The following is a 17,532-nucleotide window of genomic DNA, read 5'->3' on the forward strand; positions in this document are numbered from 1 at the left end:
TCAGCTTTTGCAAATTTTTGCTGAGGAAACTGCAGTACTATTACTGTTGTAATATTTTACGAACTTTTAACAGTTGTTTGTTTTGGCAAGGTAGCCCACTTTCATGTTAGACATCATCTCCGCTGCTCATTTGCCGATGTCCCCCACCCTCGGATTTCACGCCTGACGCCGCCTCTGTCTGCCGCTGCCACCCGCCCCAGTCGCTGTGCCTGGCGCCGCCCCTGCGCCTGCCCTGCCCCCGGGCGGTGGCCGGTCGGCCGGAGCGAGGCTGGCCGCCGCGCGCGCGAGCTTTTGCTACCAGCAGCCGTTGTGTGCGGGCGGGCGGCTCCCGGCGCGGTGGCTGATTCTGGAAGGAATTCGGATATTGCCTGTAAAAGGTGAGAAAGCAGCGAGCATTGCAAATTAGACATGTCGTTGTTTTGTGTGTTAGTGAGAGTTTTAAATGTTATACATTGTTTTAGAATCAATTACATTGCGAACTTCCAAACAGTAGACTGATGATGCGCTGTTAAGCAAACGAGTAAAAACAAAGTAATTATGAACGCCGCTTTTTAGCGATGCATGCTAATGTACTTAAAGGGACTATCCCACCTTCAAAAAAGTACCGTTTAGGATTCGGAAATGTTACTCTTGATATTTTGACGAATTCTGCAAGTTTTTACGCGTTTTCATCGTATACTTTTTGAGATATTGCGACTTTCATATTTCATCGTGACGTCATTTATATCGAATCTGTGACGTAATGAAGGATTTACTTCATGTCAATGTGAGGGGAAATTTGGCAGCAAATATATTTGCTCTCAAATATGACGCGGCTCATACAATAACAAGAGTGCCTCTGATTGGCTTATTCGTAAATCAAGTGATACTTCACTTGAATGTGTGACAGACGTTCAAAAGGCAAATGAGTAATGACGTCATCAAATGGCCGTTAATAGTTAAGACACGGATCACATAACGGATCGGCAAGGACACGCCTAAGAGCTGGACTTTTTGATGACGTCTTCGGGTGACGTCATGTCGTGTGTGACGTTTCGTGAGCAGGTAAGGAAAAGTCACCACCGCTGGCGAACATTGGTGCGGTAAATGGCAAACACAAATGCTGCGCAGAAAAGACAAATGTGTAACTTAAGACAACATTCGTTCGGACGACTGTCAAGGCGAATCAATTAGTTCTTCATGCGATTGTTAGTTATCTGTCGTGCTATTTTAGTATGATTGTTATTAGCAGTTGATTTGTGAAATGTATTATCAAAATCAATGTTTATTGAACGCAGATTCAGTTTATTTTCAGATGTACCTAGGTACCCTTACACTTCACTCATCTCAAGCTGTTCAAACACCCCTGACAAAGTCGATTAAGATGAAACGTTGGGTATAATTTATACTGTGTTTTCTCTGCATTATTAACATATTCATCATATATACAATATAAGGGCCACATGCTTTTTACAGGGAGACATGTCAGACAGCCCAGTAGGATGAGGCTTCGTCAAGCGTCATTTTTAGCAAAGCTTTTCTTGTTTGAAATCCAGTCTGCAAAACATGGCAGGGGTTACACTTTGGCTTACACTTGACTCCCAGCTGTTGTGTCTTTGCTATGCGATGTTAAACATATAAAACATCTTACTTTTCATGTATGCGCCATGACTCATGTAATCTTTTCACAGCCAAGACGCTCCTAAGGTACTGGGAATGTGGGGAGTGCAGCAGCATCAGTGCAGCACCGATGGTCGGATGCGACGGCTGCGATAAATGGTACCACTTCCGTTGTGCGGGACTGACTAAGGAGCCAGGTAAGCGCAAATGTTTTCTGTCTCAGTATTTTTGTTGCAGCTATAGTGATCAATGAAATATTTTCTGCACTGTTCAGCCAAACATGTTTTTCAAACAATCTGCTTCCCAACCAAGGGCGTCGCCACAGGGGGGGGACGGAGGGGATCTCGTCCCCTCCACTTTTTAGAATTTTAACATTACGCCTATGGCGTTGCATGGAAAGAGTCGGCTTGAAATGGTCCTCGTCCCCTCCAAAATGGTCAATGTCCCCTCCAGTCGTCGCACCGTGGCGTCGCCCCTGTTCCCAACTACACAAATTTAGTCAAACAATGTGCCAATATGGAATTTTCAGGTTCAGTTGAATGCAATAGGAACAATGATAATTGTAGATTACGTATACCTGCAAGAGAGGAAAACAGAATACATTGTATTGCTTGTCCTTCACCGATACTGTTATTTTTCCATTTCTAGAAACACCGACATGGCGATGCAGGTGGTACTGCCTGGTGAGGCCGCGGTCTCCGGAATCGCCTGCAGACGAAGTCACCTGGCGTCCATCTGCACATCACTTGCAGCAGTGAGGCCTGCTGACAGCGTCTGGCAGTGTCGGCAACGTGCCAGACAGCTATCTGGAGTCCTGCTCACCGCAGGTCGCCGACAGGAGGGGCGACGCATCGTCTCCGAGGTCGCCTCAGCAGCAGTGAGACCCCACTGGCCGTCTTCTTAGGCTTCAACTAGATTGCGAACAACCTATGCTGAGACAACGCCCATGACGTGTGATCCGGTACCGCTACCGCACTGCGTGCCTGTGCCCGCCGTGAGCCGCTAGTGCATGGGTTCGACCATGAGAATATGTGTTTATGTTGCTTTTACTATTGTTTATACGTTGAAGTGACGAATTGTTTATTTTTCGAAAGCCTCCGCTGTCCGGTTGCCTGCAGCTCCATGCAACGCCAGCTGTACTGTTGTTTTAATGTTGTCTCTCCGCTCAGCTGTACTGTTGCCTCTCCGCTCATATATGACACCCTCTATATGAATGGCACTACTGATTGTCACACCCACTGTCCGTATTGTCCGTAGTGGTGTCTACGCCCATGTTAATACAGCGTGCAGAATCCGGATTCTATTGAGGAGAGTTGAGCCAAGTCACCATAGGCTCGGGAAGAGAGCAACGTGGAGGCCCACTGCCCCTTCCCCGGCCCCCACTGGGGGCGCCAGCCACTCAAACTTTTGACTGGATGTCAAGAGCGTCGCCACGAGGGGAACGAGTCGCCGGCCAGCCAAGGTAGCCAACGGCGTGTGAAGGTTGCCTGACCTCGAGGAAACTGAGATGGCACCAACGGAGGTTTTGTTAAGTAGGCGACCAAAATTCGAGCGGCAGCAACCTGGGCACCTTCACAGATAGCAGTGCCGCGTATCAGGGCGCCTTCGACGTTGAGCTGGGCGCCGATCATCAGGACGCCGGGGGAATATGACCCAATATCCCCCGTAAATATGTGCCTCGGAAGGGAGACCCAACCATAAAACTGAAAGCTCGCCGTATTTTATCCACTATTTTTCGAGCAGGTCCATAGATTTCCGTCTTCAAAAGTGCGGGGATATTCCCCAGTGTTTGAGTTGGATGGGACTATAGTGGCGTTTACACCGACAGGAGATTCCCATTATCTGTGGGAAACTACTGTCGGTGTAAACGCCATTCATATTTCCTGCGTCACCCCTGTGGGGACGCCCTTACTCCATGGTGCCGAGCTTATCAATTTGGATATCAATGGAATCAAAATCTCTTATCGATCGATGAAGAACTAAATTACCCCGACCCGGAGAGCGTCTTTGGAATCAAAGCAGTAGCACATGACGCAAGACTTCAGGCAAATAAATCCTTCTTGTCTGAAATAAAACATTTGTGTATTGATAAGCACGTTTTATAAGCAATGGTAGCAAGATTCTCCATGTATTTGGTTAAAGTGATAATTTAGCAGCAGATACTTACCGTCGCATTTCGTTTTTTTTAATTAATAATTTATATTGTCAGAACTAGCAACATGTCTCTTCACTCAACAATAATTACAAAAGTGAAAAAGAAATGATAAATTGCCTGTATTTTGGTGAAACTAAAAATTAATTCAGCACATATTTTTTTTACAGCGTTGAAGTCCAGCTCCAAAGGACAGCTGACGATCGTAGCCGAGCAGGCTGTTTGGTACTTCTTCACTACTTCTTAGAAGTACCCGTTAGTACCGATCATGTCTCACATAATAAGCTATTGGAACAAAAATATCCATGTTCTTCTAATTATTCTCCTTTCACACTTTGAATAAATACTTTTGAAATGCATTTACTAATTAATTTCACAAAAACGGCTTGAAATTTTACAACGTCAAAATACTTATTCCAATTTCCACCATGAAACCACCACTATATTACTTGCTTACAGAACCGTGCGCACAGTGCGCGCAGTTTTATCGTGACGTCAGAGGGTGCTTCATCAGTGGCGCCCCCTGGCGGGGAACGCGTGCAAAAAGTCCAGCTCTTAGGCATGTCCATCGGCAACTCCCCCCGCGACCTGTCTCCCCTGCCACCTGGTGGGCATTTAGGTGAACTATCTTCACTAAGGACGCGGCCGGCCTCGTGCGTGTTGAGGGCGTCGTGTCGGAGCTAATTAAGTGATTTTTCTGCGGAACATGGTTTCTCAGCTAGCTCAGAGGATATCTATGGCATAAATGAGAATGGCAAGAATCGTTAGAGACAGGTTAAGTGTTTGAGATTGTATCCTTTGTCATGAAAATCGTTGTTTTCACACCCACGTGGGCGACCTAACGTCCATCGCGAAATTGGTAATTTTCCGATCGTTGTCATCTCTTACATATATTTCATGAGTATATTTTTGATAAATATTCATCTGCCGATTAAATTAAACCTGTAACTTTCACAAATATGCTTGCACAAAGTATAAACCCACGCCGGGCCGGTACACGGTACCAACCGCGCCGAGCCGAGGGTGCATGAAACCCCCGCCCCCCCCTAACTCGGCTTCTGGGCCACGTAGCCACACGGGGTAAACGGCATTCGAAAGAGCGTAAAAAATAATGGCGGAAATACTTTGGTCATTTTTAGGTCAGGTCAAAGGTCAGGTCACCAGAGGTCATTGAAGGCAAAATTTCGCCGATTTCCAGGTCGAATGTCGAAAATTTCCAAGAAGCCAACGCATAACTCGGGAACCAATAGAGCTACAGCGCCGCGGAAAAGCGCATTCGATAGCCCTATTAACGCCCTTTCTGAGTAATTCTCTCAGATTTGACCTAACGTCAACGGTTTTGCCTGCAGGGGCCAAAAACTGCAAAAATAGCCGATTTTTTCGGAAACAGTTTTTCTGCAATAACTTTTGACCCAAGCCTTGTACGAGCTTACTTTTACCGGCATCGTGTTCCTCTCGTCAAGACGCATCGAATGAACTATAACTTGACCTTGAAAGGTCACCTTGAAAATTTGACCTCAGGTCAAGGTCATGACCTGACCGGAAAGGGTCATGTTGCATATCAGTCGATCCGTATTGTCGAGCTGAACACATCTAAGGCGTTTTCATCGCTCTAGCATGCCTCTATCAAAAGTTATTTGCGAAAAACTGTTAGATACCATTCGTGACCTTAGATGACCTCAGGGCATAAACAAGGGTCTTGGACACCATTTTCATGTTCTGTGTGTCTAAACCACTTGTAATTCGGTGTTTGGGAGTGTTTATAATGTCTTTCGTCCAAAAGAGGCGCATTTCAATTTTCTCCCATTGACTTATAATGGGGAGGTCGCAAAATTGACCTGACCTTAGGTCATCGATATGAAAATTCTGAGATATACATTTTGTACATGCTATTGCTCTTAGCAATCGCTGAAAGTTTCAAAGCGATCGGTCACTCGGTGTAGCTATGACAGACATTGAAACTTTTTTTTTGGCAGGCCTTTTTTTCAAAAAATTTGACAGGCCTTTCGAACGCCGTTTGAATTTTGTGGATCCGTCCAGTAGTTTCGGAGATATGAGGGGGGGGGCAAAAAATAGCCCCCCCCCACCAGGTCGCGTTATAAACAGACCCCACCAGGGCGCGGGTTAAAATTGGGTATCATCGGCCTCCTCTCGTCACGGGCAACACGCTCTTTTTCGCGAACCTCTAGCTCGATTAGGGGCTGAACGGCAAAGGGGTCCAACGGACCCTCCTCCCCCCCCTTTACGATAGACGCTGACAAAACACCAATATGGGCGAGGGTGAAAATACAGCTGCTGTCATAAAAATTCAGCTTGAATCGAAGGTCAGGCTTGCCAAATTTCAGCTCTCGCAGCTATCAACAAAAATAAACATGTGGAGGCGGCACCCGCCTCCCCACCCTCCCCCCTCTCCTCTCGGCCACTGCCAGCGAGGTTTTAAGCGTATCATACATGTTACAAAGCATCATATCAAGATGACACACCCCAGCAGTCATATGCACTGAACAAAAACTTATTACCCACGCTAGTCTATCGGCACCATAGCACATGGTCGAGACTGTCGTCGGCCACGGACGCGCACTCGACCAACCCTCTGAGCCCGTTGACTGCGGGTGACCTTGACATGTCAAGCCTGATCGGCGGCCGGCCGCTGTCGTGCGGTCGTTACACGCGGAGGGGAGGGAGACACAAAGGTTTATGTTATAGCTGACCTCTGACCTTTCCCTGCGCCCTGGTCACTGACCCCGCTCCATGTCGCTGGGTGGTGGCATGGCGGTGGAAACCGGTTCTAGCCTCTACACATGCCACCATTCTAACCCTCCCCTCCCCACGCTACTACGCGGCGTGGAGTACGCTCGTGCGTAACTGGGGGGAGCAAGGGGTCACGCGATACAGGGGCGGAACTGGTTGCCCTCCCGCTCGCCGAGCGACCAACGACTAATACCCTGGAGAACCGTACATGTACATATAAACGTTTTTCCAACAATATTCATGATTTCTAAGTGGAGCTTTCGGGAGTGCTTCGCTTCCTTCGTCAGCCGACATTGAATGGCATCTCGAGGTTTTTTTGTCTATTGTTTTAACTTTGCTGACGAAGGCATGCGGAGTGCTCCTGTTATCTACCCTTACAAATGATTACTAATAAAACTAAGTAGTGTCGAAAGATCGTTGTTACATTTCCCAAAGTAGATTAACCGCTCCGTTTCGATGTTGATTACCGGTGGGCTCTGCTGCTCAGTGATAGCCCACTGCATGTATCTCAGGGGAGTGACCTGATTCCCCTGGTGCCGTTTCAGCATGTCTTGGTGTCTGGGCGGTCTCCCAGTGTCGGCTCCAGTCCGCTGCATTGTTGACCCGAGAGGGGCTGGACCTGCCACCGGTCCGATGTTCGACTACCTCTGACCTATCGCCACACAGACTCTGAACGGTAAGTGCACGTCTAGAGCGGCAGTATAATTTGTGTTTTACCGGTGCCGGTCGGACTATCTACGTGTGCTGTAGCTAGTTGCATTAGCATATTATAGCTGTGCAGCTCGATGTTTAAGATTATAGTTTGAAGTTTAATGTGTGCAGTTTAACCAATGTTTTCTCGCCAATTTTGGTCATAAGCTGGGGTCTGGCTGATCCAATTTTTTCGTTTGTCGGTTCATCTGCTATTCGTTTGGGTATTGAGCAGTGAACATGCGGGGGGGGGGGGTCAAAATCCATCTCCCACCATCAGGGATTGTTCTGCCGAAAGCCACAGATATCGTGGAGCAAGCAGTCAGTCGAATGCACTTTCGGATTTCCCGATCGTCAGCCCCCGGTCTATATAAAAGCGATACCCACAGTGCATTCGATGCTTTGCGGCTACATCGGGCGTTATGTTATGCGGCGCAGCATAACTTCAGGCGCCGTGCACTAGCGACATCTATGATCTGGATTCTAGCCGTGCGGTGCAGCATGCCTTCAGGCGCTGTACACTAGCGACATCTTTGAAATGGATTCTAGCTTTGCGGCGCAGCATGCCTTCAGGCGCCGTACGCTAGCGACATCTATGATCTGGATTCTAACCGTGCGGCGCAGCATGCCTTCAGGCGCTGTACACTAGCGACATCTATGAACTGGATTCTAACAGGGCGGCGCAGCATAACTTCAGGCGCCGTACACTAACGACATCTTTGGGCGGGATTCTAATAATGGAGCGCAGCATACCTTTGAGCGCTGTACGCTAGCGACATCGATCTATGCCAATTCTGTGCTCTAGGTTCATCTATGGGTAGGGTCGCACTTATGTGACGACTGACGAAGCTTCCCTTCATAATATCATGCCTTCATACTATGTATAGCTAATGGTGTTGAATAACGGCAAACTTAATTATGTAGAAGGAATACGATTTGTATGACTTTAGGAAGGAGGACATAAGGGTTCTGTCGTCCCCCTCCGTCAGTGGTGTTTAGTTACCTACAGTTATCGCGCAAACATGGCCATCTAGTATTTTCTCAAATCAAACATCAACACTCAGCTTTTAGTCGGATAAAAATTCACAGTGTCGTGATTTGAAAACTAAGCACACATTTTCAGCGTGTGTTGACGCCGCGCCATCTCTCTGCGACAGGTGCAGCAGTGTGGGAGTGAGTATACGAGGAGTGTGGCTCCGGTACAGCTGACACCAGACGTCCGTCCATCGGCCAGTCACCACTGAACGGACCTCCATCGAACTCCGGAGTCAGTCTGCAGCCGCCTCGTATCTGGACAGAGGTAAGTTATTTTGTTATTATCTGCGAGTCTAATTACAAATGGAAAATGTTTTATTGTGTAAACTCAATGAAAGTGTTACGTAAACCTTTACTTATTTTGGCATTTCTTTGCCTTTTCAGTTACGCCGATTCAAAACACTGAAAATCTTGTGAGTTCGTACTCTGATTTCATGTTACGTTTTTCCATACATGCTTTTCTTCATTCATTAATCCCTTCGCACTGGTTTTTCAGGTTCACCTCACCAGAGCGATAGATGCCGGCCCCGCTCCAACACACCACCGGGACCCGCCACAGGAGTCGGCTTACCAGGTGGGTCGGTGCACCGAAGAGGCACTGTATATCTGTTGTGACATATATGTATGGCTACGGCAAACTGGTCCTCGCGTGCGAGTCTGCGGGTTTGCGAGTTTTGAGTCCTTGCGAGTCTTTCAAAGTTCAAGAATCCTTTATGCGTGTTACGACACACAGAACCATCAATTTGCTTGAGTTTTCAGAAGAGCTGATATTGGACGAACTGTTCGCCTACATACGTTGCAAGCGTTCTCCGATAGGCGTTGTTCTATAGATGCGAGTCGCACCAAGTGCTTCATTATGTACGAAAACCGGGACAAAGTCTTACTCAGTTAAAGTTAAAGAAACTTTTTAATATTTGAACTCGTTTACAATTTAAAAAGATTTTATAGGTCTTATTTTCAAACTATCTTCTACTTCTGACGGAATCTCTGACGGAATATCGACAACGACCAGAATCAGTTGCCCGAAATGTGTTTCATGTAAGTGCACAAAGTCGAGACTCGAGGATTATCCATTTTCAAATCCCACTATACGAGTGGTGTTAACCGTAAAGATAACCTCTGTTTGCAAGATATCATTCCCTCGGGCAGTGTGATATGCGTATTGCGTACGCATGTCAGTTTGTCAACGACGATAGAAAATTACTAACAATTTATAAATTGCAGCATATTTAAAAGCTCCGTCGTCGCATCCCGCGCTTGTAGTGACATTGAACAACTCTCGGAAACTCTCATACTATCAGAGTTGCTTGCTCGCAGACTCGTGGGTACTTGCACGTAAGGTCCAGGCGTGGGGCAGCCTGTGTATTGTGTCGTACAGAGTGCAACCGTTCAAACGAAAGTGACGCAATGCTACTGCAGTTTTACGCACGTTTCTTGATCTGTCTGAAGCGTGTTTTTATGCGTCAATTTCAAACTTAAAACTTGTAGCCCTCCCCCCCCCCCCGTTGCCGATCGGCCTCTGATAGAGCCAGTGGTTCGCAGAAAAACGAGCGTGTTGCCCGTGACGTTGGAAGCCGATGATAACCATTTTTGAGGTCCTATGTCACTGGTTAACTTTCCAGGTCAGGTCAACGCCAAAAAGTCGGGAAAATCGAGCCCTGTCAGAACTTCGCAAAACGAGGATATTATAGGGTATTCAGGGGTGCTGATCACGAATGTCATGTCTTTTTTCCCTCGTATTTATTACCAAATCAACAAATTGCGTGTCCAGACAGTGCGCGACACGAAGCGACAATGCACATCAACGCTATACGACGACGGTCGTTACGCTATCGTGACACTTCAACTCTCTCACTCCCATCACGAAAGTCATGTCAGTTTTGATCACAGATGATGTCTTCATGCATTTAGGCCAGGTCGGGTCAGCTCTGGTCAGGCCAACCAGTGGGCGTCCTGCCGGGTATTCACAATACAGTGTGTCCCAGAATTGACCGAACACTGTTAATCAGCGCATAAGATAAGGGAAAAATAATCGCACTTTTTTCTTTTTATCGTCCGATATAGCCAATAAGGGTAGCTTTGAAATGGCACATGCAATAGTCACGCTAGCTACAACATTAGCCGACAATTGAAGCTAAATGCCAGACGATGCTGGCTTCAGTTGTTTTGCGGGTCTCCCGATACTGGTTGTAAGACGGTTTTCATTGACCTCTTGCTGGTGGATACTATAAATATTTTCGATTAACTTTGCATCCAAACTGTTCACAGGCCACAAGGCATTCTCTCCCAAAACCGAAAATTCTGCCTACACCACTGTTGCGCTATTTTTTTACATCTGAAGTGGAGAACCTCCATGCCTGAACATGGCGTGACCTTTGGCTTCCAACAGATTTGGTTTCCAGAACAAACCCGTTTATGGCCATTCAGTTCACGACAACCAGTTTTTGTAATGCTTGAATATTACCGCAGTAGCAATCTGTGTTAACGGTCGTCTTTGGGGCATCACGTGGAGCTGAAGGAGCGCACCGTGGCTCAAAATGTCTCACCTTTTGATTTTCGACGAGTGCCTGGCCGTCTCGGCTGTTGGGCGTTGTCACCATCTGACGTCCACACACGACTTTTTTGTGTCGCTTCAAAGGGCAGAATATCTTCGTAAGACCGCAAAGTGTGTTTCCATTCACTTTTTTTTTTGTTGCATATGTTATGATTTATGGCTGCTTTGTAGCGATTTGCGCTGTCTTCCCGTTAGTTTTGGCATATTTTTTCAGATGTGGGGCCCCAAATTCCAAAATTTTGTCTAAGATAGTGGTCAAAAGTAGACTGATGTTTCGTTGCTAACCCTGATCTGTCGTTTAGCTTGTTTTTGGGTAGATGGGTGACGTTTGTTGTCCATGACATGGCAAACCACCCGCTTGACGACTGGTGCATGCTCCTTTTTGGTCGCGCCCAGGCTTGTCCATCAGGTTTTCTCTTGCTCTCTCTGGCTTCGCTCGCTGATATAACTGCGGTTTGCTCACCCCTGCCTGCTTGCAAATGAGCTACTGGAGCTCTCCAGCAAGAACCATGCCGAAAGTCCGTTTACGAATTTCAGAATTGCACTTTATTCACCATGATTGCCTTTTGTTTGCTGAGGCTGAAAACGAAAAGGGACTTCTCTTTGCTGACTCTGGATGATAACTGACTCGAGTCGTGACCGGTCACCAAAAACACACAGTCTCCAAGCTCGATAGCTAAGATATGTCTTATAAAAGTATAATGCTCGTATCTAATTAGCATCGAGCGCTGAATCGTACTTTTAGCCAGGAAATAAATGTTCGGTCAATTCTGGGACACCCTGTAGGTGCACCACCACTGACTGCTTCGTAACATGTTACGAAGGCACCAAAACTACCTTAGAAACAAGCAAAACTCGAAAAAGTGAACCATATAGTGAACCAAGGTCATCAAAGGTCAATGCCCTTGACCTGACCTTCACGTGACCTTGACACCAACTATAATGCATGGGGCCGGCATAATTTCACATGTTTGAACGTTTACAACCACAAAAAGGGAAACGCGCGGATAATGTTAGGCAACATACGCCGAATCGCGATTCCGGCCAAGCATGATCTCGAGAAATAGATCACAGGTCAAGGTCTTTCGTGTCAGGCTCATGAAATGTTTAGGGTGGGTGTAAAATTGATCAACTCGTGGGTACTGAAAGTTTCGTCGCAATCGGCCGCTTTTACGTGAGTTATTTGCGAAAAACCGAGGGGCGGCCCTTACGATTTCCTTGAACTTTATAGATAGGCAGTTGATACGGTCGATTGTTTTACGTTTGTTATAACTTTTTACTAACTATATAACTCTTTATAGCTCTTTACTATAACTGGTTATAACTCTTTGTTTGCGAAACCAATTAAAGATAAGAGATGACGTAAAACTGATGTAGGAGAAGGCACAGTAAGTTGTACGGCAGTCACAGCATTGCGCTGATCACAGCGCTGCCCAGGTTACTGAGTTTTTACTTTTTGCGAGTAATTAGCTGGGCCGCTAAATATCCCTGCCTCAGTCAATGGCTTATTATATAATAGGATGTCTTAACGATGAGTTGGCTTAAAAAAGTTTGAAGTTGTGAAAGTCATAAATTTTGTGAAAATGCACAAGTAGCTGATATTAATTCGGATTTAAATTAATTTATTTAAATCAATTTTGCACTTGCGATTTTAAGTTAAAACGAATAAATTTGAGATCATTTCTTTTAAACAGGTTATCGCTGGGGTCTTTGGACTTTACCAAAGGTTAACCCACGAGCCGCTGGGGGGGGGGCATAAAGTTGCCCCCCCCCCCTTTACGTTTTGTGAAATATCTCCGAAACCTGATGAGCTACGAACGTGAAACTTGGCATAGCTTTAAATGAATACCTAGGCAATGTTTGAGGAAATTTTGGTGGTTGTAGCACCTAAGATGACGTCACAGTGACGTCATACAGTTTTGCCGTTTTCCGATATGGACCGTTTCTGATGACGCTGAGCATGGAACTCAACTGTAAATGAACTAGACAGCACCTGCTGTCATCCTAAAACATCTAACTACACTTCCATCTAGTTTCTGACCAATAATCGGTCCTTTATATTCGGTCCCATATATCGGATGTATCGTGAGGAATATGAGAGTCGCAAATCTATAATTTCACTTATGACGTCACTGTGACGTCATTTCAAATGGGATCAACACCAAATTTGGACACAACCTCGGCTAGGTATTCAAGACGATGTGTGCAAAGTTTCGCTTCTCTATCTCCTCGCGTTGCGACGATATCGTCGCAGAAGTAAAGGGGGGGCAACTATATGCCCCCCCCCCCCCAGCGGCCGGCGGGTGGCGCGGAGGCCCAGCGGCCGCCGGGTTAAACTTGCACGCACATGTCCCAGCTTTGGACATCTTTTTAGAAATCAGCATATAACTCTTGAACAAAAAGAGCTAGAGAGTCTAAAAAAAGCGCGTTCGGTATGTCATTCCACTGGTATTTCATTGAGTTTCACTTCAGGTCAATGGTTTGCCCCACAGAGAGAGCAAAAACCAGCAAAATAGACGGATTTTTACGAAACAACTTCTTCCGCAAAAACTTCTGCGTTGATATTTCTACCAGTATAACGCCTTTTGGGGCGACTAACGGAGCGAGCGAGAGGGTGAGCCTTGCACGTGCGAAATTTCAAGGGGGTTCCTCCAGTTGACTTGTGCACGGCACCCTACTAACCGGTCTCTAGCGATGTGCCGAATTTGAGCACAATCGGCCCAGCCGTTCTCGAGATCTGGAAGCGGCACCCTGCACGTGCGCACGTGCAAAATGGGTCCCAACTGACTTTTGCACGGCACCCTACTAACCGGTCCCTAACCATGTACCAAATTTGAGCGCCATCGGTCCAGCCGTTCTCGAGATCTGTAATCGACCCCTGCACGTGCGCACGTGCAGCAGCACCCCAACTCTGGCACATGGATATGCATTGCCTAGTGGGTGCCTACCTACATGCCAACTTTCAGCGCAATCGGCCAAGTAGTTACGGAGATATTGCAACAATTACAAAAGTGACACCTCTTCGTTTTGCACGTGGCACGTGCATAAGGGGTCACCCACATGCATCGGGAACAGTCCAATACTTGGTAGACGGAATGAAGGTACCCTACAAAAATTACCGCGTGTAAATCGGTCAAGTGGTTGCTGAGATATAAGCCTCGCAAAAGCGTGACCACGGCCGGCCGCTCATACTCAGAAATTTCCGTTAATCTAAGGAAAGACTACGCTCGCTTCGCTCGCTCTGTAATAACGTTTAATTTATTACCGTAGTATTACGTTGGAATTGTCAGACTCGAAATGAATTAAGTTGACCTGAAAGTGCCAACCTTGTGATTTTATTTCAGGTAAAAATCATGGCCTGACCAGAAAAGGCCGTGTTGCATATCACTCGATCAGTGTTGACGACCTGAACGACATATAGTGGTCTATGCCTGAACAAATTCAAGGTGATTCCATTGCTCTACAATGCTCCTATCAGAAGTTATTGTCGGAAATTGCTAGTGACCTTTCATGAGCTAGCATGACCTATTGAAAGGTTGCTAACCGTTAGACGAACCCTGTCATTTGCGTATGGGTAAAATGGTCATGTTTCTTTTAACATCTTGTGGTTTTGACGGATTTGGTCAAAGCGGTAGGAATTTGTGCTTCCCCTTGCCTTGGAGTACCTACAATGGTAAGGTCAAAACTCTCCTCTAACCCCAAGGCACAGAGATGAAAATCCGAGATATGCAAATTGTTAGTACTGAGGCTCTCATGCAATTCGGTGAGTCTCAAAATTTTAGGAGTTGAGCTGTATGAATGACAGGAACGAAGTCATCGTTCCTAAAATTGGACTGTAATCGCCACGCCCCGTGTGGATTGTCCATGACGGTAATACAACACAATACAATACATCGGAGAATCAAAGGGGGATAACAAGTTGCCCCTCCCCCGGTTGGCGGCGGCCGCTGGGCCGCCGCCAACCGCTACCTCAATTACCAATATTGGAATGAGTTGTTAACGTACGAATGAATCAATTTCATTTTCGCAAATGTGTAGTGTATATGTAATGTGTATGTGATGTGTGCGTAAATGTCTGTAAAATGTATGTACATGCGCAGTAGATTTTTTCTGAAGTTTGACCCTCACTATAAACACATTTTTGAACACAACGCGAGATTTGCTGAGACAATGAATGACAAAGCTACTCAAAGAACTTAGAACGTTGTATTACAGAGATAAATAATATTTATTCTAAAAACAATCCAAGTTAACCATTTGCGAAATGCAATGAACGCCTACAAGTTTTCAGACTAATTTATCCACCTAAGTTCATGTTCTGTTCAGAGCCGTTTACAGTAAGGGTCAAACTTAAAAACAGGCTGTATAGTTGTGCCTTACGTGTTGTACTTTGTATATATGGGTCCCAGCCATCGCCTGGCAATCAGGAGTCAAGTGTCTAAATAATGTTTTCATTCAGTTTCACGTCCCGGTTTGATTTCTGTGTAAGAAGTAGAAAAGTGGCTCTAGAGTTACGGTGTCCAATGACCAAATATATATTCTTGACGTTCTTTTCTTCTTCTTCCACAGGTTGTTTGCACGCGAAGAACTTCAAACAAGGAGCATCAAGAGTCGGAGAACAGAGGAACCGCGTCCAAACGGGAGCGGGAGAAGGGGGAGAGGGGTAATCAGGACGGAGGTAGGCGCGCCTGCCTTCTCCCTTGATTATCCCCTCTCCTATCATGTGTAGGGGAGAGGGGTAATCGGGGGAAGGGGGTAGGTGAGCCTGCTCTCTCCCCTGATGATCCCCTCCCCTTACCCTGTGTAGGGGAGAGGGGTAATCCGGGGGACGGAGGTAGGTGCGCCTGCCTTCTCTCCTGATTATCCCCTCCCCCTATCATGTGTAGGGGGAGAGGGGTAATCGGGAGAAGGAGGTAGGCATGCCTGCCTTACATCCTGATTATCCCCTCCCCTACCGTGCGGAGGGGGTAATTGGGGGGAGGTAAGTGTCCTTGCCTCCCCCTAATTATCACCTCCCCCACCATGTGTGTGGGGCGGGGGGTAATCCATTCCCTGCTGTGTATAGTTGTACGGGGGGCTATGTCATTACCGGCAGGAGAAAAATACATGTGATACCACTTCTATTGATCTTTTTATTTCATGCACACGACACACGTACGCCACCCTCCCCATACATACACCCCCCCCCCCCCCGTTATTGGCTGGGAGAGAGGGTAACAGGGGTCCCCCGGCGGACCTGTGTCGGGGACGTGAGTGTTGGGTGGGGAGGGGATCAGCCAGGTGGTGACTACCGTTCCCGGTAGCCAACACCTGGCGGCTGACACCCCTCCCCCCAACACACACGTCCCCTACCAGTGCCGCGGACGTGCGGGTTGAGTGGGAGGGGGGGGGGCGGTCAGCCAGGTGGCGACTACCGTTTCCGGTAGCCGCCACCTGGTGACTGACACCCCCCCCCCCCATCCCACACGTCCCCGACACGAGTGGTCCACCGGGGACCACCCTGTTACCCTCCCCCACCCAGTATAGTGCTTGGGTGGTATGTCTTGAAGGAAACATACCACCCAAGTATTGGGAGGAGGTATAACCAGGAGAGAATGCAGGCGTACCTGCCCCCTCCCCCGATTACCCCCTCGGACACCATCAGTCACATCCAGTGACTGTTGCACGACACCACCGGTTCTTCTCCAATTACACGTACTGCTGCGATGTTCTGTGGTCGTCCGGACTGCAGAGGACACCGGCGCCGGTCGACAAAGACCTGCCGAAGAAGGAAGGACGTCAGGGATGTGTATTCTCTGACTTGATATGGTAGAGAAGGCCTGCCGGCGAAAAATTAACGATAGTATAAACATCGGTACCGTAAACGGGGGTAAACATTATTACAAAAATATTTCATGTATGAAATTTGACATGAAAATTTGATTGTAAACGACAACTTGGAAATGCTTCAGAATAGCTAAGGTAGGCAGAAATACTGCTCTCTTCCAGCGGCATCGAGAGAAAGAGGAAATTCTTGCGGCAATTTACCGCCACCCTCATTACCAAAGGTTTAATCTAGTTTGGAGCTCTTGAACTAATGGCTCCAATAAATTGAGCTCAGTTAGGTAGCTATAATAGTTATATTGTAAGGACCGATCCAGACATGTGCATGGAACCGAGTGATGATTCTATTATCTCAGTGAATGAAGTGTTTCTATGGCAATGAGTGCCACAATACTATGGATTATGACGTGCAATTACATACAATCACTAAAAACGAACGTCTGTGAGATGCAACGAGTGATTTTTTGGGATTTCTGTGTTGACAAAAAATAAACGAAGATCTATGATCACTGGATATCAAGCAAAAAATTACACTCGGATCTATGATCCCGAGGGATCCGTGAGATCAATCCCAGATCCACTTGCTCGGATCCATGCACATGTGTGCAATTATCTTTCATAAGTGCATCAAAAATGATAGCTATCTTTGTAAAATATCACTGGAGATCACCATAAGCCTTTTTCGAGAAACGTGACAAAGTCACCCCCATTTACGGTATCGCTTATGTCGATAACAAGTGTCACTTGTCAGACATATCCGGGCGCAGCGGGCCTCGTTGCCAACAGCGGACCGGCCGACCGGCCACCGCCCGGGGGCAGGTCGGGCGGCAGGGGCGGAGCCAGGCACACGGCGGAGTGGGGTAGGGAGGGAGGGGCAGCGGCCGAGGTGGCACCGGGTCCGAGGTCCGGCCACCGTCTCCCGCCGCCT

General features: G+C 47.1%; 1 long non-coding RNA gene across 1 annotated transcript; it reads left to right on the top strand.

Annotated features, from left to right (window-relative positions):
* The first annotated feature begins 301 nt into the window (after window positions 1-301).
* Window positions 302-15,395, top strand: LOC122373516. The gene is made up of 5 exons (XR_006255059.1): window positions 302-377; window positions 7,048-7,178; window positions 8,350-8,492; window positions 8,724-8,801; window positions 15,351-15,395. It is a non-coding gene; the product is annotated as an uncharacterized LOC122373516 (long non-coding RNA).
* Window positions 15,396-17,532: the final 2,137 nt, after the last annotated feature.

Source organism: Amphibalanus amphitrite, unplaced genomic scaffold, assembly GCF_019059575.1.
Source record: "Amphibalanus amphitrite isolate SeventyFive unplaced genomic scaffold, NRLGWU_Aamphi_draft 001508F_arrow, whole genome shotgun sequence".
Taxonomy (NCBI): Eukaryota; Metazoa; Arthropoda; class Thecostraca; order Balanomorpha; family Balanidae; genus Amphibalanus; species Amphibalanus amphitrite.